Below are 6,000 nucleotides of genomic sequence, written 5' to 3'. Positions count from 1 at the left end.
TCAGCGTGCTGCTGCGCCGGCCCCCTGGGCCCCACAACGATGGGACCGATGCCACAGGGACGGGCTCGAAACACTCTATAACCCCTCAAAAGAACAGCAGTCTAGCTCGCTTCCCCCGAGCCCTGCCGCCATAAGCCTCAAGGGGGCTCATTTTGCGGCATCTCCCGGCGGGAGGGTGGCACCCGCACGGGACACATATCAAATGAAAGAGGGGGCGCAGGGCTCTCAGAAACAGTCGGCGGAGGGAGTCGGGAGACCACTCCACTGGGGGATCCACACCCCGAAAGTGATGAAGGTGGCGCAGATAGAGCCAACAGAGCCAACAGGACAAAATAAATAGGCTGCATTATGCAGCACAGTTGAGAAAGTGCCTTATCCCATATACTGATGAAGTAAATACAGGATCTGAGAACAAAATTGCACTAGAAGACACAAACACAAAGCTCCCTTACACTGAATCAGTGCTTGGGTCCACCAAAGTCAGTATTGTCACATAAGAGAAGCCCTGTTGGATCAGGCCAGTGGCCCCTCCAGTCCAACACTCTGCGTCACATAATAACATAAGAGAAGCCCTGTTGGATCAGGCCAGTGGCCCATCCAGTCCAACACTCTGCGTCACATAACAACATAAGAGAAGCCCTGTTGGATCAGGCCAGTGGCCCATCCAGTCCAACACTCTGCGTCACATAACAACATAAGAGAAGCCCTGTTGGATCAGGCCAGTCGCCCATCCAGTCCAACACTCTGCATCACATAACAACATAAGAGAAGCCCTGTTGGATCAGGCCAGTGGCCCATCCAGTCCAACACTCTGCGTCACATAACAACATAAGAGAAGCCCTGTTGGATCAGGCCAGTGGCCCATCCAGTCCAACACTCTGCATCACATAACAACATGAGAGAAGCCCTGTTGGATCAGGCCAGTGGCCCATCCAGTCCAACACTCTGCGTCACATAAGAACATAAGAGAAGCCCTGTTGGATCAGGCCAGTGGCCCATCCAGTCCAACACTCTGTGTCACATAAGAACATAAGAGAAGCCCTGTTGGATCAGGCCAGTGGCCCATCCAGTCCAACACTCTGCATCACATAACAACATAAGAGAAGCCCTGTTGGATCAGGCCAGTGGCCCATCCAGTCCAACACTCTGCATCACATAACAACATAAGGAGGGAGGGAGGGAAGGAAGGAAGGAAGGGAGAAAGGGAGGGAGGGAAGAAGGGAAGAAAGGAAGAAGGGAGGGGAGGGAAGGAAGGAAGGAAGGAAGGAAGGAAGGAAGGGAGGGAAGGGAGGGAGGGAGGAAGGGAGGGAGGGAAGGAAGGAAGGAAGGAAGGAAGGAAGGAAGGAAGGAAGGAAGGAAGGAAGGAAGGAAGGAAGGAAGGAAGGAAGGAAGGAAGGAAGGAAGGAAGGAAGGAAGGAAGGAAGGAGGGAAGGAGGGAAGGAGGGAAGGAAGGAAGGAAGGAAGGAAGGAAGGAAGGGGAGGGAGGGAGGGAAGGAAGGAAGGAAGGGGGGAGGGAAGGAAGGAAGGAAGGAAGGAAGGGGGAGGGAGGGAAGGAAGGAAGGAAGGAAGGCAAGGGAGGGAGGGAAGGAAGGAAGAAAGGAAGGGAGGGAGGAGGGAGGGAAGGAAGGAAGGCCGCCCCCCGCCCCGCTTTCGGCCCCCTTACCTTATTCCAGGGCGGCGGAGTCCAGCGGCGGCGGCGGCGGGGAGTCCTCCGGCGGCGGCGGCGCGGCGAGGGAGGGAGGGAGCTGCCGGCGCTGGCCTCCAGGGACCAGCGCCGGCTGCTCCGCGGCTTCCCCGCGGCCTCCGCTGCTCCCTGGAGGCCCTCCAGAGACTCTGGAGGGCCTGCAGGGACCAGCGGAGGCCGCGGGGAAGCCTTCGCTGGCCGGCGCTGGTCCCGGAAGGCCTTCCAGAGGCTCTGGAAGGCCTTCCGGGACCAGCGCCGGGTGCCCCGCGGCTTCCCCCGCGGCCTCCGCTGGTCCCTGCAGGCCCTCCAGAGACTCTGGAGGGCCTCCAGGGACCAGCGGAGGCCGCGGGGAAGCCTTCGCTGGCCGGCGCTGGTCCCCGAAGGCCTTCCAGAGCCTCTGGAAGGCCTTCCGGGACCAGCGCCGGGTGCCCCGCGGCTTCCCCGCGGCCTCCGCTGGTCCCTGCAGGCCCTCCAGAGACTCTGGAGGGCCTGCAGGGACCAGCGGAGGCCGCGGGGAAGCCTTCGCTGGCCGGCGCTGGTCCCGGAAGGCCTTCCAGAGCCTCTGGAAGGCCTTCCGGGACCAGCGCCGGGTGCCCCGCGGCTTCCCCGCGGCCTCCGCTGGTCCCTGCAGGCCCTCCAGAGACTCTGGAGGGCCTGCAGGGACCAGCGGAGGCCGCGGGGAAGCCTTCGCTGGCCGGCGCTGGTCCCGGAAGGCCTTCCAGAGCCTCTGGAAGGCCTTCCGGGACCAGCGCCGGGTGCCCCGCGGCTTCCCCGCGGCCTCCGCTGGTCCCTGCAGGCCCTCCAGAGACTCTGGAGGGCCTGCAGGGACCAGCGGAGGCCGCGGGGAAGCCTTCGCTGGCCGGCGCTGGTCCCCGAAGGCCTTCCAGAGCCTCTGGAAGGCCTTCCGGGACCAGCGCCGGGTGCCCCGCGGCTTCCCCGCGGCCTCCGCTGGTCCCTGCAGGCCCTCCAGAGAGTCTGGAGGGCCTACAGGGACCAGCGGAGGCCGCGGGGAAGCCTTCGCTGGCCGGCGCTGGTCCCCGAAGGCCTTCCAGAGGCTCTGGAAGGCCTTCGGGGACCAGCGCCGGGTGCCCCGCGGCCTCTCCGCGGCCTCCGCTGGTCGCTGGAGGCCCTCCAGAGTCTCTGGAGGGCTTCCAGCGACCAGCGGAGGCCACGGAGAGGCCTCCACCACTGCCGCCGGGCCCCGCACGCGGGCGGGGAAGGCGGGAAGTGAGGGAGGGAGCGTCCCTGCGCGTGCGCAGAGGCCCTGCGCAGGCGCAGGGACGCTCCCTCCCTCACTCCCCGCCTTCCCCGCCCGCGCCCGCGGCCCACCGGCTCCTGGGCTGCCTAAACCGGGACCTTTAATGGTCCCGGTATAGGCAGCCCGGGATCCGGGATTGGGTGGCCAGATCCGGGAATGTCCCGGGAGACCGGGACGGTCTGGCCACCCTACTCCACCCCCAAAGTCCCCAGATAATTCTTGAATTGGACTTGGCAAGTCTATGTGATTCGTTGGCAGCCTGTCATAGCAGAGGGACAGAGACTTTGATCCAGTCAAGGTTCATACTTGTCCATACAGACTGGCAGAGGCTCTCCAGGGTCTCGGACGGACCTCCACATCATCTCCTGCTTGGTCTTTTTCAACTGGATGTGCCGGGGATTGAACCTGGGACCTTCTGCATGCAAATCAGAAGTTCTAACACTGACCGCTGGCCCATTCCTGTTCTGTTCGCTTTGAGTCTCCATTGCAAACTATTCAGATCTGTATACATCCTCACAGAGCCTGAAGCAATAATTGCCCATATTAAATCCAAAGGTCAAAGTCTCTCTCTCTCTGCTATGACAAAAGCTTTCTAGAGGGAGTGGAGTTCAGCCTCACAGCATACTCTTCGCAACCTGAAGGTCAGATCCGGGGCTGTTCAGTTTGGACTAAAGATAACCTAAGGCAGGGGTGCCAAACATGCAGTTTGGGGGCCAAACCAGGCCCCCGGAGGGCTCCCATCAGGCCCCCGAGCAACTGGCTGTCATCTGCTTCCTTCTCCCTCTCTCTCGCTTGCTTCCTTCTGCATCACAGCTTACTTTGCCAGGCTTGCTCAATCGCACAGGAGCTACAGAGCAAAACCTCTGTTTTCTCCATTGGCTGAGGCTCCTCCCTTGGGGAGGAAGGGGGGAGGAATAGCTTGCTTTCCCAGGCTCTCTCAGTCACACAGCAGAGCTACTGAGCCAAGCCTCTCTTCCTTCTATTGGCTGAGGCTCCTCCCCCTCCCGGTCCCCTGGGGAAGGAAGGAAAGAGCCAGAGCTTCCTTTGCCCAGTTCCCTGGATCCCATGGGAGAAATATTAGGGTTGCCAATCCCCAGGTGGGGGCAGGGGATCCCCCGGTTTGGAGGCCCTCCCCCCACTTCAGGGTCGTAAGAAAGCGGGAGGCGGGGGAGGAAATGTCTGCTGGGAGCTCTATTTTTCCCTAGGGAGTTTTATTCCCATAGAAAAAAATGGAGAATTGATCCGCGGGTATCTGGGGTTCTGGGGGGGGGGCTGTTTTTTGAGGTAAAGATGGACCCTCCCTGGTTTGACCCAGCAGGGCTCTTCTGAGGTTCTTCTCAGGGGAAGGCCTCAGCCTCTCTGCCCTGTTGTTGGCCCTCCAGAGGAACTGGCTGGCCACTGTGTGAGGCAGGAGGCTGGACTAGATGGACCCTCCCTGGTCTGACCCAGCAGGGCTCGTCTGGTGTTCTTCTCAGGGAAAGGCCTCAGCCTCTCTGCCCTGTTGTTGCCCCTCCAGAAGAACTGGCTGGCCACTGTGTGAGACAGGAGGCTGGACTAGATGGACTCTCCCTGGTCTGACCCAGCAGGGCTCTTCTGATGTTCTTCTCAGGGAAAGGCCTCAGCCTCTCTGCCCTGTTGTTGCCCCTCCAGAGGAACTGGCTGGCCACTGTGTGAGACAGGAGGCTGGACTAGATGGACCCTCTCTGGTCTGACCCAGCAGGGCTCTTCTGAGGTTCTTCTCAGGGGAAGGCCTCAGCCTCTCTGCCCTGTTGTTGGCCCTCCAGAGGAACTGGCTGGCCACTGTGTGAGACAGGAGGCTGGACTAGATGGACCCTCACTGGTCTGATCCAGCAGGGCTCTTCTGAGGTTCTTCTCAGGGGAAGGCCTCAGCCTCTCTGCCCTGTTGTTGCCCCTCCAGAAGAACTGGCTGGCCACTGTGTGAGACAGGAGGCTGGACTAGATGGACTCTCACTGGTCTGACCCAGCAGGGCTCTTCTGATGTTCTTCTCAGGGAAAGGCCTCAGCCTCTCTGCCCTGTTGTTGCCCCTCCAGAGGAACTGGCTGGCCACTGTGTGAGACAGAAGGCTGGACTAGGTGGACCCTCCCTGGTCTGATCCAGCAAAGCTCTTCTGATGTTCTTCTCAGGGGAAGGCCTCAGCCTCTGTTGTTGGCCCTCCAGAGGAAGTGGCTGGCCACTGTGTGAGACAGGAGGCTGGACTAGATGGACCCTCCCTGGTCTGACCTAGCAGGGCTCTTCTGAGGTTCTTCTCAGGGGAAGGCCTCGGCCTCTCTGTTGTTGCCCCTCCAGAGGAACTGGCTGGCCGCTGTGTGAGACAGGAGGCTGGACTAGATGGACCCTCCCAGGTCTGACCCAGCAGGGCTCTTCTGATGTTCTTCTCAGGGGAAGGCCTTGGTCTCTCTGACCCGTTGTTGGCCTTCCAGAGGAACTGGTTGGCCACTGTGTGAGACAGGATGCTGGACTAGATGGACCCTCCCTGGTCTGATCCAGCAGGGCTCTTCTGATGTTCTTCTCAGGGGAAGGCCTCAGCCCCTCTGCCCTGTTGTTGGCCCTCCAGAGGAACTGGTTGGCCACTGTGTGAGACAGGAGGCTGGACTAGATGGACCCTCCCTGGTCTGACCCAGCAGGACTCTTCTAATGTTCTTCTCAGGGAAAGGCCTTGGCCTCTCTGCCCTCTTGTTGGCCCTTCAGAGGAATTGGTTGGCCACTGTGTGAGACAGGAGGCTGGACTAGATGGACCCTCATTAGTCTGACCAAGCAGGGCTCTTCTGATGTTCTTCTCAGGGGAAGGCCTTGGCCTCTCTGCCCCATTGTTGGCCCTCCAGAGGAAGTGGTTGGCCACTGTGTGAGACAGGAGGCTGGACTAGATGGACCCTCACTGGTCTGGTCCAGCAGGCCTCTTCTAAAGTTCTTCTCAGGGAAAGGCCTTGTCCTCTCTGCCCCGTTGTTGGCCCTCCAGAGGAACTGGCTGGCCACTGTGTGAGACAGGAGGCTGGACTAGATGGACCCTCACTGGTTTGGTCCAGCAGGCTTCTTCTG

The sequence above is a fragment of the Heteronotia binoei genome, unplaced genomic scaffold (assembly GCF_032191835.1).
Source record: "Heteronotia binoei isolate CCM8104 ecotype False Entrance Well unplaced genomic scaffold, APGP_CSIRO_Hbin_v1 ptg001761l, whole genome shotgun sequence".
In the NCBI taxonomy this organism is placed as follows: Eukaryota; Metazoa; Chordata; class Lepidosauria; order Squamata; family Gekkonidae; genus Heteronotia; species Heteronotia binoei.
The sequence above is the reverse complement of the archived record's forward strand: the minus strand, read 5'-3'. Positions refer to the sequence as shown.